This window comes from Anabrus simplex, chromosome 3 (genome assembly GCF_040414725.1).
Source record: "Anabrus simplex isolate iqAnaSimp1 chromosome 3, ASM4041472v1, whole genome shotgun sequence".
Lineage (NCBI taxonomy): Eukaryota > Metazoa > Arthropoda > Insecta > Orthoptera > Tettigoniidae > Anabrus > Anabrus simplex.
In genome coordinates this window covers 458,512,359-458,529,129 of record NC_090267.1, presented here as the reverse complement: position 1 = coordinate 458,529,129, position 16,771 = coordinate 458,512,359, and the positions used below count along the sequence as shown (strand labels likewise).

Below are 16,771 nucleotides of genomic sequence, written 5' to 3'. Positions count from 1 at the left end.
GTAAATTCGAGCCTGCAGTACTTATTCCAGGTATGATCCTGTCATTTACAAATTTCCCTTCGGCAGAACTTACTTCACTAATATCACTTTTCTCAGCAGAAAATCCCAACACATGGTTTATCATGATCCGTAAATCGTCTCCCGCCAACGGTGGGGGCCGGTAATTCCTTTTAGACATTTTAGCGGAAAACATGTAAGAAAACGGATCGAATAGAACACTCATCTCTACAGTTTGGACGGAAATCATAAATTGTGCCTGTATTACGGATGCGTACGGTAATAAATGTTGTGTAAGTCGCGGTAAACATACACTCCAGTCGTGAAGGAAGAAGACAAGACCGGGGATAATAAATCATTTCACATTTCTAAGATGTCATCAGAGAGAGGTCTGTTCAGTATCATAATTTCTAAAAACCCCTTCTACAGCAATATTATTACATGTAACGGACGGTTAGGCGATGAGCTAAAGCTTCAGCGCGAAGCTATTAGGCCTTAGGTCGTTCTTGCTCGGACGTAAGCTGCGTTCTTTGTGTTGCAAATCGTTGGTGACACATTGGTATTGGGAGAACATAGTTGAAAAAATTCACATCAGAGGGCAGACTCATTCAGAATACGCTGCTGGAAAGGAAAAAACTTCTGCAGGCAAGCAACTGAGAAAATAAATGTAATTTTAATCGGGGAATATATCAGCGTTCCCCGCCGAGCGAGCGATTTGTAGCCGCGGATCTCGCCGCATATCCTACCGCACGGGTGTACGCACAGCAGCTGCGGTGTTCGAGTGGGTAAGGAGTTGGACTCGAAATCCAATGGGTTCTATCCGCACAGGTTCGAATCCCGTCCGCAGCGACATTTAAGGAGCACATTTCCACGGAAATGCTAGTTATTCGTAATCCCTTATTCACTCACTGCCCAGCAGTAATCCAATGGGTTCTACCCCCCTCAGGTTCGAAACCTGACCGCGGCGACATCTTTAGGGAAGCTATTTCCACCGATATGCTAGTTATTCATAATCCCTTACTCACTTATTGCATAGCAGCTGCGGTGCCCGAGTGGTTAAGGGGTTGGGCTTGAAATTCAATGGGTTCTACCCGCTCTACCCGCACAGGTTCGAATCCTGTCCGCAGCGATTCTTTTGAGGAAGACATTTCCACCGATAGAGGCCTACCAGATATTCATAATTCCTTACGCACTTAGTGCACAGCAGCTACGGTGTCCGAGTGGTTAAGGAGTTGGACTTGAAATCCAATGGGTTCTACCCGCACAGGTTCGAATCCTGTCCGCAGCGACATTTTTAATGAAGACGTTTCCACCGATATGTTATTTATTCATAATTCCTTGCTCACTTACTGCATACCACCTACAGTTTCCGAGTGCTTAAGGAGTTGGCATCGAAATCGAATTGGTTCTACCCGCACAGGTTCGAATCATGGCCACAGCGATTTTTTAAAGAAGACTTTTCCACCGATTTGCTAGGTATTCATAATTCCGTACTCACTTAACCCCTTAAGCGGAGAGAACTGTATATACCGCTTTACGCCCTGGAGGGGAGCGATTTCCTTGGTTGAAGAAAATTTTTAAGTACTTTATTAAAAACTATCTTAGACTATAATTAACTACTGAAGGACCCTAAGAGGAATATTTACTTGAAAGTAATATCTTTAATTGTTGGAAAGTTCTATTATCTTAATTTGTCAATGCCTTGTGTAAGTGCTTTCACACTGTTATACCGAGGTTACTTCGTCCTAATAGCAAAGCTCAGGTTTTTGTTTATACAGTAACTTCTACCTGAATATTTTACATACATCACTAACAATCTCTGCCTGGAAATAAATTTTCTGTACCTGTAAATTATAGATTTAAAAGTTCACGTGTACCTAAAAGATTTGCAACACAATAAGTTATAATACTCACGAAATTTTCTGTTATGTTGGTAGCTCTTTCGAGGGATCAAGTTTACATAGCCTACCTACAGCTCATGACATACACTGACTATATTAAACTGCAATACAGGTAATATTTACAGTATTTACAATCTTCACAGTGTTACGTATTTCACAGCTGTTCATTATGACACCCACGGAAGCAGATCATGTTATATGACCTACCTCGGCGTCGCATAATTTATATGATTCCATTCCGAAACGCGATCGTTTCCTTGGTATGTAAACCTTCTAGACTAGGTATAAGCTTCCGAAAATGTTGCTAACAGGTGGTCAGATACTGTATTTATCTTGTATAATTTGGGAGGAACTTGTCCATTATTCACCTCATTGTCCGTCTCTGTGGTGTGGTGGTTAGCGTGATTAGCTGCCACCCCCGGATGTCCGGGTTCGATTCCCAGCTGTGCCACGAAGTTTGAAAAATGGTACGAGGGCTGGAACGGGGTCCACTCAGCCTCGGGAGGTCAACTGAGTAGAGGTGTGTTCGATTCCCACCTCAGCCATCCTGGAGTGGTTTTCCGTGGTTTCCCACTTCTCCTCCAGGCGAATGCCGGGATGGTACCTAACTTAAGGCCACGGCCGCTTCCTTTCCACCTCCTTGCCTAACCCTTCGGATCTTCCCATCCCTCCAGAAGGCCTCTGTTCCCCATAGCAGGTGAGGCTGCCTGGGCGAGGTACTGTTCGTACTCCCCAGTTGTATCCCCCGACCAAGCGTCTGAAACTCCAGGACACTGCCCTTGAGGCGGTAGACGTGGGATCCCTCGCTAAGTCCGAGGGTTAAACCGAACCTGGAGGGTAAACAGATCATTATGATGATGATGATGATGATGATTCACCTCAATGTCAGACGTATGTAAAAATCTGTGGGGGAAAATCTAATAATAATAATGCACTGACTGACGGAGCAAATGCAACACGAAGAAGGAGTGGTCAGAACTTTATACCAATTGCAGGGTAGACTGACGTCACTGAGGTATGCTCATGACGTGAAATGCGCCGCTGTGCTGCGCACGTAGAGAACGATAAATGGGACATGGCGTTGGCGAATGGCCCACTTCGTACCGTGATTTCTCAACCGACAGTCATTGTAGAACGTGTTGTCGTGTGCCACAGGACACGTGTATAGCTAAGAATGCCAGGCCGCCGTCAACGGAGGCATTTCCAGCAGACAGACGACTTTACGAGGGGTGTGGTGATCGGGCTGAGAAGGGCAGGTTGGTCGCTTCGTCAAATCGCAGCCGATACCCATAGGGATGTGTCCACGGTGCAGCGCCTGTGGCAAAGATGGTTGGCGCAGGGACATGTGGCACGTGCGAGGGGTCCAGGCGCAGCCCGAGTGACGTCAGCACGCGAGGATCGGCGCATCCGCCGCCAAGCGGTGGCAGCCCCGCACGCCACGTCAACTGTCATTCTTCAGCATGTGCAAGACACCCTGGCTGTTCCAATATCGACCAGAACAATTTCCCGTCGATTGGTTGAAGGAGGCCTGCACTCCCGGCGTCCGCTCAGAAGACTACCATTGACTCCACAGCATAGACGTGCACGCCTGGCATGGTGCCGGTCTAGAGCGACTTGGATGAGGGAATGGCGGAACGTCGTGTTCTGCGATGAGTCACGCTTCTGTTCTGTCAGTGATAGGCACCGCAGACGAGTGTGGCGTCGGCGTGGAGAAAGGTCAAATCCGGCAGTAACTGTGGAGCGCCCTACCGCTAGACAACGCGGCATCATGGTTTGGGGCGCTATGCGTATGATACCACGTCACCTCTAGTGCGTATTCAAGGCACGTTAAATGCCCACCGCTACGTGCAGCATGTGCTGCGGCCGGTGGCACTCCCGTACCTTCAGGGGCTGCCCAATGCTCTGTTTCAGCAGGATAATGCCCGCCCACACACTGCTCGAATCTCCCAACAGGCTCTACGAGGTGTACAGATGCTTCCGTGGCCAGCGTACTCTCCGGATCTCTCACCAATCGAACACGTGTGGGATCTCATTGGACGCCGTTTGCAAACTCTGCCCCAGCCTCGTACGGACGACCAACTGTGGCAAATGGTTGACAGAGAATGGAGAACCATCCCTCAGGACACCATCCGCACTCTTATTGACAATGTACCTCGACGTGTTTCTGCGTGCTTCGCCGCTCGCGATGGTCCTACATCCTACTGAGTCGATGGCGTGCGCATAGTTTAACCTGCATATCGGTTTGAAATAAACATCAATTATTCGTCCGTGCCGTCTCTGTTTTTCCCCCAACATTCATTCCTTTCGAACCACTCCTCCTTGTTGTTGCATTTGCTCTGTCAGTCAGTGTAATAATATGATTGGCTTTAAGTCCCACTATCTACTTTTAGGGTTTTCGAAGACGGTGAGTTGACAGAATTTAGTCCAGCAGGAGTTCTTTTACATGACAGTAAATCTACTGACAAAAGGCCGACGTATTTGAGCAACTTCAAATACCACAGGTCTGAGCAAGAATCGAATCTGCCAAGTTACGGTTAGAAAGCTGGCCAGCGCCTCAACCATCTAGGCCACATGGTTCGGCGTGAAAAATATCATCTGTGTCATCAGCTCATAGAAAATAGGCGTAGTGAACAAGCGAATGCGAGAAATATAGTGTTCTAATTTAGTTTTCTGTACAAACCCCTGCCGCAACAGTATGGCGATGAGAAGCATTATTTCGTCCTTATTTGTTTTGTTTTGTTTTCCGTAAAATCTCTCCCTTTACATCACGATGGAATTTTGCATCAAAGCGCGACCTTCTTTGTCCATTTTCAGTATAAGTTTACGAAGAACTTGCACTGGTTGAGCTGTAATCGGTATTATCATCACCACTCTCAATGGCATAGTCGCTACTTGAACTGAAATCGAACTCGTGCTGTCTCTTTTGCGACTGTTGATCATTTTCATCAGCTGGGACCGAACCCTGTAATTTCGAGCCTGCAGTACTTATTCCAGGTATGATCCTGTCACTTACAAATTTCCCTTCGGCAGAACTTACTTCACTAATATCACTTTTCTCTGCAGAAAATCCCAACACATGGTGTATCATGATCCGTAAATCGTCTCCCGCCAACGGTGGGGGCCGGTAATTCCTTTTAGACATTTTAGCGGAAAACATGTAAGAAAACGGATCAAATAGAACACTCATCTCTACAGTTTGGACGGAAATCATAAATTGTGCCTGTATTACGGATGCGTACGGTAATAAATGTTGTGTAAGTCGCGGTAAACATACACTCCAGTCGTGAAGGAAGAAGACAAGACCGGGGATAATAAATCATTTCACAGTTCTGAGCTGTCATCAGAGAGAGGTCTGTTCAGTATCATAATCTCTAAAAACCCCTTCTACAGCAATATTATTACATGCAACGGACGGTTAGGCGATGAGCTAAAGCTTCAGCGCGAAGCTATTAGGCCTCAGGTCGTTCTTGCTCGGACGTAAGCTGCGTTCTTTATGATGCAACTCGTTGGTGACACATTGGTATTGGGAGAACATAGTTGAAAAAATTCACATCAGAGGGCAGACTCATTCAGAATACGCTGCTGGAAAGGAAAAAAAACTTCTGCAGGCAGGCAACTGAGAAAATAAATGTAATTTTAATCGGGGAATATATCAGCGTCCGCCTCTGTGGTGTAGTGGTTAGCGTGATTAGCTGCCACCCCCGGAGGCCCGGTACGAGGGCTGGAACGGGGTCCACTCAGCCTCGGGAGGTCAACTGAGTAGATGCGGGTTCGATTCCCACCTCAGCCATCCTGGAAGTGGTTTTCCGTGGTTTCCCACTTCTCCTAACTTAAGGCCACGGCCGCTTCCTTCCCACTTCCTTGCCTATCCCTTCCAATATTCCCATCCCTCCACAAGGCCCCTGTTCAGCATAGCAGGTGATTCCGCCTGGGCGAGGTACTGGTCATACTCCCCAGTTGTATCCCCCGACCAAGAGTCTGAAGCTCCAGGACACTGCCCTTGAGGCGGTAGAGGTGGGATCCCTCGCTAAGTCCGAGGGAAAAACCGAACCTGGAGGGTAAACAGATGATGATGATGAATATATCAGCGTTTCCCGCCGAGCGAGCGATTTGTAGCCGCGGATCTCGGCGCATCTCCTAACGAACAGGTTAATGCAAAGCAGCTGCGGTGTCCGAGTGGTTAAGGAGTTGGACTCGAAATCCAATGGGTTCTACCTGCACAGGTTCGAATCCTGTCCGCAGCGACTTTTTTTAGGAAGACATTTCCACAGATAAAGGCCGACTAGTTATTCTTAATTCCCTACGCTCTTACTCTATAGCAGCTGCGGTGCCCGAGTGGTTAAGGGGTTGGACTTGAAATCCAGTGGGTTCTACCGCGCAGGTTCGAATCCTGTCCGCAGCGACTTTTTTAACGAAGACATTTCCACTGATATGCTAGTTATTCATAATTCCTTACTCACTCACGCCATAGCAGCTGCGGTGTCCGAGTGGTTAAGGAGTAGGTCTCGGAAACCAATGGGTTCTAGACGCACAGGTTCGAATCCTGTCTGCGGCGACTTTTTTAAGGAAGCTATTTCCACCGATATACTAGTTATTCATATTCCTTACGCACATAACGCACAGCAGCTGCGGTGTCCGGGTTTTTAAGGGGTTGGACTTGTAATGCAATGGGATCTACCCGCACAGGTTCGAATCCTGTCCGCAGCGATTTTTTAAAGAAGACGTTTCCACCGATATGCTAGTTATTCATAATTCCTTGCTCACTTACTGCATAGCAGTTACAGTTTCCGAGTGCTTAAGGAGTTGGCATCGAAATCGAATTGGTTCTACCCGCACAGGTTCGAATCCTGGCCACAGCGATTTTTTAAAGAAGACATTTCCACCGACTTGCTAGGTATTCATAATTCCGTACTCACTTAACCCCTTAAGCGGAGAGAACTGTATATACCGCCTCACGCCCTGGTGGGGAGCGATTTCCTTGGTTGAAGAAAATTTTTAAATACTTTATTAAAATCTATCTTAGACTATAATTAACTACTGAAGGACCCTAAGAGGAATATTTACTTGAAAGTAATATCTTTAATTGTTGGAAAGTTCTATTATCTTAATTTGTTAATGCCTTGTGAAAGAACGTACTAAGTGCTCTCACACTGTTATACCGAGGTTACTTCGTCCTATTAGCAAAGCTCAGGTTTTTGTTTATACAGTAACTTTTACCTGAATATTTTACGTACTTCACTAACAATCTCTGCCTGGAAATACATTTTCTGTACATGTAAATTATGGATTTAAAAGTTCACGTGTACCTAAAAGATTTGCAACACAATAAGTTATAATACTCACGAAATTTTCTGTTATGTTGGTAGCTCTTTCGAGGGATCAAGTTTATATAGCCTACCTACAACTCATGACATACACTGACTATATTACACTGCAATACAGGTAATATTTACAGTATTTACAATCTTCACAGTGTTACGTATTTCACAGCTATTCATTATGACACCCACGGAAGCAGATCATGTTATATGACCTACCTCGGCGTCGCATAATTTATATGATTCCATTCCGAAACGCGATCGTTTCCTTGGTATGTAAACCTTCTAGACTAGGTATAAGCTTCCGAAAATGTTGCTAACAGGTGGTCAGATACTGTATTTATCTTGTATATTTTGGGAGGAATTTGTCCATTATTTACCTCATTGTCCGCCTCTGTGGTGTAGTGGTTAGCGTGATTAGCTGCCACCCCCGGATGTCCGGGTTCGATTCCCAGCTGTGCCACGAAGTTTGAGAAGTGGTACGAGGGCTGGAACGGGGTCCACTCAGCCTCGGGGGGTCAACTCAGTAGAGGTGTGTTCGATTCACACCTCAGCCATCCTCCAAGTGGTTTTCCGTGGTTTCCCACTTCTCCTCCAGGCGAATGCCGGGATGGTACCTAACTTAAGGCCACGGCCGCTTCCTTTCCACTTCCTTGCCTATCCCTTCGGATCTTCCCATCCCTCCAGAAGGCCCCTGTTCAGCATAGCAGGTGAGGCTGCCTGGGCGAGGTACTGTTCATACTCCCCAGTTGTATCCCCCGACCAAGCGTCTGAAACTCCAGGACACTGCCCTTGATGCGGTAGAGGTGGGATCCCTCGCTTAGCCCGAGGGATAAACCGAACCTCGAGGGTAAACAGATTATGATGATGATGATGATTCACCTCAATGTCAGACGTATGTAAAAATCTGTGGGGGAAAATCTAATAATAATTGTACCGGGCGGTACACCTCCACGTCGCTAATTCAAACTTTGCGCCAGTTGAAACTCCCCTACTGGAAGAAGTCTGAACCTTATCTAAGATGTTAATTTTCAAGTTTTTCAGAAGATGTCACTATTTGGAAATTTTGAAGTTTCTGAACTGGGTCGTTTTCGATGTATTTTTGTTTTGCCTGTAGTAAGAAGTGTGAACTTTCTCTTCTAGAGGACACTACTGAAGAACTACAATGGGGCACCCTAGTGCGAAGTGCAAGAACTGTTTTTTGGAGAAAATTTGAATTCATAAGTTTGTTCTTTGTTAAATTTCTTGCAGTCATCGTTTAAGTTGGCAATATTAACCATTTCTTTCCCCTTGTTTTGAATTTAGCCAATCCCGAATTTCTTTAATTAATTTATATCCAATCAGGTGTATCTTCCCCAAAGGGGATATGTTGCTTAACCCTAGCCAATAAAATGATTGTGGGCGGGTGTACTCATTCCTGAAACGCCTTGAACTTTCCGCGAGAGTATATAAACTGCTGATTTTCGGGTCTCCGCGCCACTCCAGTAACATCTTTTTGTGTGTAAAGTGCATAGCAGGGGGCGGGAAGCGCCTCTTTCTTCGGGCAGCAGTTCAACTACAAGGTAATGGCCGTTTAATAACTTCTTTTCTTGCTAGCTCAGCAGTTTAACTCTCGGGGCAGGTCCGATGCTTTTCCACCATGTAACCTTTCCCTAAAATGTAAAGACTCTTAGTATCTATTCTCTCTTAAGCTGCATATTGGGATAGAGAGTGCTTAACCCTCTCGAGCTCCCACTCATATTGCATTGAGGTGAACTTATTTTCTTTCTCAACCGTTTCTTCCTTAACGTAATGTAAATTGTTTCATTCTAAAGTCACCTCTTTAGTATGGGATTAGCCCTTGCATTAGCGGCCTAGAGCCAGATTAGGTTTTAAACAAAATGTATTAGGAGTGCAGATCGCCTCCTCTCAAATTGGTATTTTGGAGGCCATGTAATTAACCTTTTCTCACTTAATAGGCCTCAGTAGGTTGGGTATTTTACCCCTGTGTTTATGTCCTTAGAGGACAACTTGAAGGTGGAGTTTTGTGTGGCCTTTTATAGGCTTGAACGTTGAGAGCGGTTTGCTCATTTTGAAATTTGGTTCTGCGTGCCTCGAGGAGGCTTTACTGTGTAATCAGGAGCAAGTGCTCCTGGGCATGAATGGGGTTTTCCGCCCCTCTGTTGAAATTTGTTTTGGGGTAAAGCTGGGCTAATTGCTCAAGTATTGTGAGTTCGGGGCTCGAAGCCCAAATCCTGTAAATACTGTAATTGTACTTTTGTTGCCTTGCTACTCTGTACCTGCCATGCTTGTTATTTCTTGATTTTGCAAAGAAAATATAACCTTGTTAAATTTTAAATTAGCTTTAATTTCGTAGCCTGAGACCTGTTCACCCCCGCACCTTCTTTCACCTCTGCTGTTCCACAGATACCTCGGAATAATAATAATAATAATAATAATAATAATAATAATAATAATAATAATAATAATAATAATAATAATAATAATAATATGATTGGCTTTACGTCCCTATATCTACTTTTAGGGTTTTCGGAGACGGTGAGGTGCCGGAATTTATTCCCGCAGGAGTTCTTTTACATGACAGTAAATCTACTGACAAAAGGCCGACGTATTTGAGCAACTTCAAATACCACCGGTCTGAGCAAGAATCGAATCTGCCAAGTTACGGTTAGAAAGCTGGCCAGCGCCTCAACCGTCTAGGCCACATGGTTCGGGGTGAAAAAATCTCATCTGTGTCATCAGCTCATAGAAAATAGGCGTAGTGAACAAGCGAATGCGAGAAATATAGTGCTCTAATTTAGTTTTCTGTACAAACTCCTGCGGCAACAGTATGGCGATGAGAAGCATTATTTCGCCCTTATTTGTTTTGTTTTGTTTTCCGTAAAATCTCTCCCTTTACATCACGATGGAATTTTGGATCAAAGCGCGACCTTCTTTGTCCATTTTCAGTATAAGTTGACAAAGAACTTGCACTGGTTGAGCTGTAATCAGTATTATCGTCACCACTCTCAATGACATATTCGCTACTTGAACTGAAATCGAACTCGTGCTGTCTCTTTTGCGACTGTTGAACATTTGCATCAGCTGGGACCGAACCCTGTTAATTCGAGCCTGCAGTACTTATTCCAGGTATGATCCTGTCACTTACAAATTTCCCTTCGGCAGAACTTACTTCACTAATATCACTTTTCTCTGCAGAAAATCCCAACACATGTTTATCATGATCCGTAACCAGCTGGAACGACAACTTTCATCATCTTATCATGCCTCGAAGGGCAACATAAAACACCATTCCTCAGTACATAAGGGACAACATGTTCCCCAGAAGAAAGGGTTTCCATTATCGGAGACAGCGTCGGATCTTCACGTTGATATTTCTCAATGTCCCTAAAGAGCATGGGAGCATCTGTTAAGATGGCATTAACCTCAGAGAGTATGGACTCGGGAGGTGATGAACTATCGACCGGTTCATGGGTCTCGACGTCATTGGAAAACATACAGCTGAGTCCGTCTGCGACAACATTTTCGGTACCTCTGATATGCCTACGTCAAATTGGAATGCCGAAATTCGGATAGCCCACCGGGCTATACGACCAGTACGACGCGGCCTACCTAAGACCCAGCTTAGGGCTTGATTATCCGTCTCCAAGTCGAATTTGACATGTTGCAGATAGAGACGGAACTTTTCTAAGGCAAATAAGACTGCCAAACCTTCGAGCTCATAGATGGAATACTTGGCTTCTTGAGCCGATAGAGTCCTAGAGGCATAGGCGATGGGTCGCCTCCCTAATTCAGTCTCTTGAAGAAGGACTGCTGCTACCGCCGACGACGACGCGTCGGTTTGGACGATGAATTTCTTTGAGAAATCCGGCATAGCAAGGACAGGGGCATTACAGAGAGCTAATTTAAGATCTTCAAAAGCGGCTTGTTGAGAAGGTCCCCACTCAAATTTGATGCCTTTCCTACGAAGAAGGTTCAAGGGCGCCGCTCTATTAGCAAAGTTAGGAATAAACTTCCTGAAGAAATTCACCATACCAATGAACCTGGCGATACCTTTGATGTCCTTAGGAGGTTTAAAATCACGGATGGCCTGTGTTCTAGAATGATCGACGGCAACACCATCAGGCGACACAATATCCCCTAGGAATGACATGGAGGGCTTAGCAAAGGCAACCTTGGACAACTTCACGGTTAACCCGGCCTTACGAAGGCGATTAAGAACTTCTCGCAGATGATCTAGATGTTCTTCAAAAGTCTCCGAAAATACGACGACATCATCAAGATAGTGATACAAGTACTCGAATTTGATGTCGGAAAAGACCCTATCTAGCAATCTAGTGAGTACAGCTGCTCCCGTGGGGAGCCCGAAAGGCACGCGGTTGTATTCATACAAATTCCAACCCGTGGCAAACGCTGTAAGGTATTTCGACTCTTCAGCTAGGGGAATTTGATTATAGGCCTGATTCAAATCCAAGATGGTGAAGAACGTAGCCTTACGAAACCATGGAAAACAAGAATGAAGGTCAGGAAGGGGCACAGATTGCAACACCACCTTCCGATTGAGAGCCCTATAATCAATGACAGCCTGAAGCCACCTTGGGGTTTTGGAACTAGAAAAATAGGCGAAGAATACGCCGACTTAGAGGGCCTAATAATACCATCCTTTAACATCTGATCGATGATTTCTTTCAGAGCCTTCATTTTAGGTGGAGATAGCCTATAAGGTGGAAAACGGACAGGAATCGAATCCGTGACCTCAATTTTGTATTCGATCAGGTCAGTAACACCAAGAGTATCGGAGAACACCTCAGGAAACGACTGACACAATTTACGAATACTATCAGCCTGCTCCTCAGGTAGATGTCTAAGGTCTAACAACATCTCATCCTGGGTAGGCGAAATACATGAACATGATGCAGAATTACATTTTAACAAGGGGATTTTACAGTTGGAAGCAAATTTGAATGTGCACGACTTACTCTGAAGGTCGAGCACTAGACCGGAGTGAGAAATGAAGTCAGCTCCCAATATAATGGGGCAAGACAAGTGCTTGGCCACAAACAATTTAACTTTCCAAGTAAATTTAAAAATACGAATTTTGACATATAAGGAGCCTAAAATTTCTAATGGAGAAGAATTAGCCGAAACATATTGAACAGAAGATGAACAATAGTCAGGGAGTTTACAGATAGATTTCAATTTCGAATACCATTGAGCCGAAATGAGTGAACAAACACTGCCTGAATCTAAAAGAGCTGTTACAGGTTCATTATTTAACTCAATTTTGAGAAAAGGCACAGGTGCGGGGGTATCCGCCGCAATCCTAAGACATTCTTTGGGGCATTCAAAAGATAAATTTGAAGACTGAATTTTCCCTGATCCGTCAAAATGTTTACTTGGGGATGAGCCTCGGGAAGGTGGGTTAGTCGACTCAGCCGAACCCACTAGTCACTTATTATTATTGGCGTTGGTGGAAGTTGCACCAGAAGTTGAGCAGGAGGGGGTGCTATTCGAATTTGGGCAATTCTTGGCGATATGTGAGAAAGCCCCACATTTAAAACAGCCTTGTGATGAACCAACTCCATTCTTTGCCCTACTAGATTTGACCAAGGAACATTTATTGACCGGGCGAGTTGGCTGTGCGCGTAGAGGCGCGCGGCTGTGAGCTTGCATCCGGGAGATAGTAGGTTCGAATCCCACTATCGGCAGCCCTGAAAATGGTTTTCCGTGGTTTCCCATTTTCACACCAGGCAAATGCTGGGGCTGTACCTTAATTAAGGCCACGGCCGCTTCCTTCCAACTCCTAGGCCTTTCCTACCCCATCGTCGCCATAAGACCTATCTGTGTCGGTGCGACGTAAAGCCCCTAGCAAAAAAAAAAAGACATTTATTGCGAAGATGGTCAGGCGACCCGCAAGCATAACATTTACGGGGTGTGACAGGTCGGCGAGGTGGAGGCCGGCGATTACTAAAAGAAGGCGGGGGTTCTTTCGCTACACGCAAGGTATCGGCGTATCTAACTCCTTCCGCTCAGACGGCCAATGCTTCAAGTTCAGAGAAGGTTTGCGGGCACGCCGTGAAACACATATATGACCTATAGGATGGTGAAATACCTTCCACAATAGCTTGTACAATCTGATCTTCAGGGAAGTGAAGAGCAAACACCCTAGTATAGAACTTAATATCTTGGATGAAATCTGCCAAATTTTCATCCAACCGCTGTACGCGATAATAGTACTTCTGAATCAGGGATGACCTCGCACGAGCAGGAATGAAATTTGCAAGAAGGTGTGCATGAAAATCTTTAATAGATGACTGTTCAGCAATGGCTCTAACTATTTTGTCCGAGAGAACACCAATTGCATAGGGATAAATTATCTGTAAAATTTGACACGGAGAAAGAGAAAAAACGAAATTCAACTAAAAACCTTAAGAATGAAATTACTTCACTGGTAGTGTTAACAGAAAACTTAGAAATACCTCTGAGCAACATTGCTAATGGATGAGGCAAGCTGCTGAACCCGGGTGACATAGTAGGTAGGGGTTTAAGTGGCAAAGAAGCTAGTTCAGAACGTACATTATTCAACGATGCACGGCGTTCAGGCTCGTTGTCCAATGGGGCAGAGATTTGTTGAGCTCCAACGGTTTTCCTATTGACTTCTCCCTTAGGAGGCTCTTCCTCGCTACCTACGTTCACCGTAGTAGGTTGATCAGTTTTGGGAGGAACTTCCCCAGTTAACAATTGGGTAACCTTACTGGACAATTAAGAAAGATTTTCAAGAACCACACTAGCTTCCTTCCTCTGAACGTCATTCAACTTCAGAGACAACAGATCGTTAACTCTATTAGAAAAATGAAATAACCTGGCTTTCACACGTTTAATTTGATTAGGAGAAGGGTCATTTTCTTCAAAAAAGGTAATTACAGATGCCAGCTCAGTAGTATTGTCCGTGATCGTGGAGAGAGAGTCGTCAATTTCTTTCTCTCCCAAAGTGGGGATGGAAATAAGCAAATCAAGGGACTCTCTAAGCTTATTTGTGTCTACCGCAACCGTGCCTCCCGATTGCACATTTCTAATTGTTAATGCATAGATTAACTCCTCCTTGCGCAAATAGTTGAGATGGAGGACATCGCGAGGGCTGGGCATGATGACATAACAATTTTGAAAAAAAAGGAAAAATCAAAAAAATTCCAGCAACTGAGAAAATTGTTAGAGTTCGAAAGCAAAGCAATGTTTAGCCGTCAAAAGGGGCTAAATTGAGACCCATTCAACCACGCTCTGCTACCACTTGTTACCGTGGTTTGGTGGATTAGCAGAGGTGAAAGAAGGTGCGGGGGAGAACAGGTCTCAAAATACGAAATTAAAGTTAAGATAAAATTTAACAAGGTTATATTTTCTTTTCAAAATTAAGAAATAACAAATAGAACAGGTACTCAGTAGCCGAAACACAATTCGAAAATGTACAATTACAGTGATTACTGGATTTGGGCTCCGAGAGCCAGACACACAATTCTTGAGCTATAAGCCCAATCTTACGATATACAGAATTCAACAAAGGGGCAGAAGACCCCAATCATGCCCAGGAGCACTTGCTCCCACTTACACAGTAAAGCCTCCTCGAGGCGCGCAGAAAACAAAATTTTAGAAAGAGCAACCTGCTCTTAAGTTCGTGCCTATCAAAGGCCACACCAAACTCCACTTTCAAGTTGTCCTCCAAGGACATGAAAACAGGGGTAAAAATACACAACCTACTGCGGCCTATTAAGTAAAGAAACAGGTCAATTACATGGCCTCTACAATACCAATATGAGAGGAGGCGTTCTTGCACTCCTAATACACTTATATAAACCTACTTGGCACTAGGCCGTTACTGCAAGGGCTAATCCCATACTAGAGAGGTGACTTATAGAAGAAGACAATTTACATTACATTAAGGAAGAAACGGTTGAGAAATTAAGTTCACCTCAACGCAATATGAGTAGGAGCTCGAGAGGGTTAAGCACTCTCTATCCCAATATGTAGTTTAAAAGATAGAATTGATACTAGGTGTCTTTACATTATAGGGTAAAAGTTACATGGTAGAAAGGCTTCAGACCTGCCCCGAGAGTTAAACTGCTGAGCTAGCAAGAAAAGAAGTTATTAAACGGCCATTACCTGGTGGCTGAACTGCTGCCCGAAGAAAGAGGCGCTTCCCGCCCCCTGCTACGTACTTTACACACTGATAGATGTTACTGAAGTGGCGCGGAGAATCGAAAATCAGCAGTTTATATACCCTCGTGGAAAGTTCGAGGCGTTTTAGGAATGAGAACACCCTCCCACAAGAATTTTATTGGCTAACCACGAAAACCCCTACACAAGATGAAGAAGAAACACATTATTGGTGGAAAATTAATTACAGAAATTCCTTATTGGTTAAATTCAAAACTGGCGGAAAGAAAGGGTTAATATTGCCAACTTAAACAATAACTGAAAGAAATTTAACAAAGAACAAACTTATGAACACAAAATTTCTCCTAAAACATAGTTATTTCACTTCGCACTAGGGTGCACAATTGTAGTTCTTCAGTAGTGCCATCTGGAAGAGAATGTCCACACTTCTTACTACAGGGAAAACAAAAATACATCGAAAACGACCCAGTTCAGAAACTTCAAAATTTACAAGTAGGGACATCTTCTGAGAAACTTGAAAATTAACACAGCAGATAAAGTTCAGACTTCCTCCAGTAGAGGAGTTTCAACTGGCGCAAAGTTTGAATTAGCGGCGTGGAGGTGTACCACCCGGTACAATAATAATAATAATAATAATAATAATAATAATAATAATAATAATAATAATAATAATAATAATAATAATAATAATAATAATGCGATTGGCTTTACGTCCCACTATCTACGTTTAGGGTTTTCGGAGACGGTGAGGTGCCGGAATTTAGTCCCGCGGGATTTCTTTTATATGCCAGTAAATCCACTGACGAAAGGCCGACGTATTTGAGCAACTTCAAATACCACCGGCCTGAGCAAGAATCGAACCTGCCAAGTTACGGTTAGAAAGCTGGCCAGCGCCTCAACCGTTTAGGCCACTTGGGTCGGCGTGAAAAAATCTCTTCTCTGTCGTCAGCTCACAGAAGATAGGCGTAGTGAACAAGCGAATGCGAGAAATATAGTGTTCTAATTTAGTTTTCTGTACAAACCCCTGCCGCAACAGTATGGCGATGAGAAGCATTATTTCGTCCTTATTTGTTTTGTTTTGTTGTCCGCAAAATCTCTTCCTTTACATCACGATGGAATTTTGGATCAAAGCGTGACCTTCTCTGTCCATTTTCAGTATAAGTTGACGAAGAACTTGCACTGGTTGAACTGTAATCAGTATTATCGTTACCACTGTCACTGACATAGTCGCTACTTGAACTGAAATCGAACTCGTGCTGTCTCTTTTGCGACTGCTGAACATTCGCATCAGCTGGGCCCGAACCCTGTAAATTCGAGCCTGCAGTACTTATTCCAGGTATGTTCCTGTCACTTACTAACCCTTCGGCAGAACTTACTTCACTGATA

The 16,771-nt window shown here is 44.4% G+C and overlaps 6 non-coding genes across 6 annotated transcripts; all 6 read left to right on the top strand.

Annotated features, from left to right (window-relative positions):
* The first annotated feature begins 764 nt into the window (after positions 1 to 764).
* TRNAS-CGA (transfer RNA proline (anticodon CGG)) lies at positions 765 to 846 on the top strand. Its single transcript has one exon. It is a non-coding gene; the product is annotated as a tRNA-Ser (tRNA).
* A 189-nt stretch (positions 847 to 1,035) lies between these two features.
* TRNAS-UGA (transfer RNA serine (anticodon UGA)) lies at positions 1,036 to 1,126 on the top strand. Its single transcript has one exon. It is a non-coding gene; the product is annotated as a tRNA-Ser (tRNA).
* A 77-nt stretch (positions 1,127 to 1,203) lies between these two features.
* TRNAS-UGA (transfer RNA serine (anticodon UGA)) lies at positions 1,204 to 1,285 on the top strand. The gene has a single exon. It is a non-coding gene; the product is annotated as a tRNA-Ser (tRNA).
* Positions 1,286 to 6,060: 4,775 nt separating this feature from the next.
* On the top strand, positions 6,061 to 6,142 carry TRNAS-CGA (transfer RNA serine (anticodon CGA)). The gene has a single exon. It is a non-coding gene; the product is annotated as a tRNA-Ser (tRNA).
* Positions 6,143 to 6,219: 77 nt separating this feature from the next.
* TRNAS-UGA (transfer RNA serine (anticodon UGA)) lies at positions 6,220 to 6,300 on the top strand. Its single transcript has one exon. It is a non-coding gene; the product is annotated as a tRNA-Ser (tRNA).
* Positions 6,301 to 6,371: 71 nt separating this feature from the next.
* On the top strand, positions 6,372 to 6,453 carry TRNAP-CGG (transfer RNA proline (anticodon CGG)). Its single transcript has one exon. It is a non-coding gene; the product is annotated as a tRNA-Pro (tRNA).
* Positions 6,454 to 16,771: the final 10,318 nt, after the last annotated feature.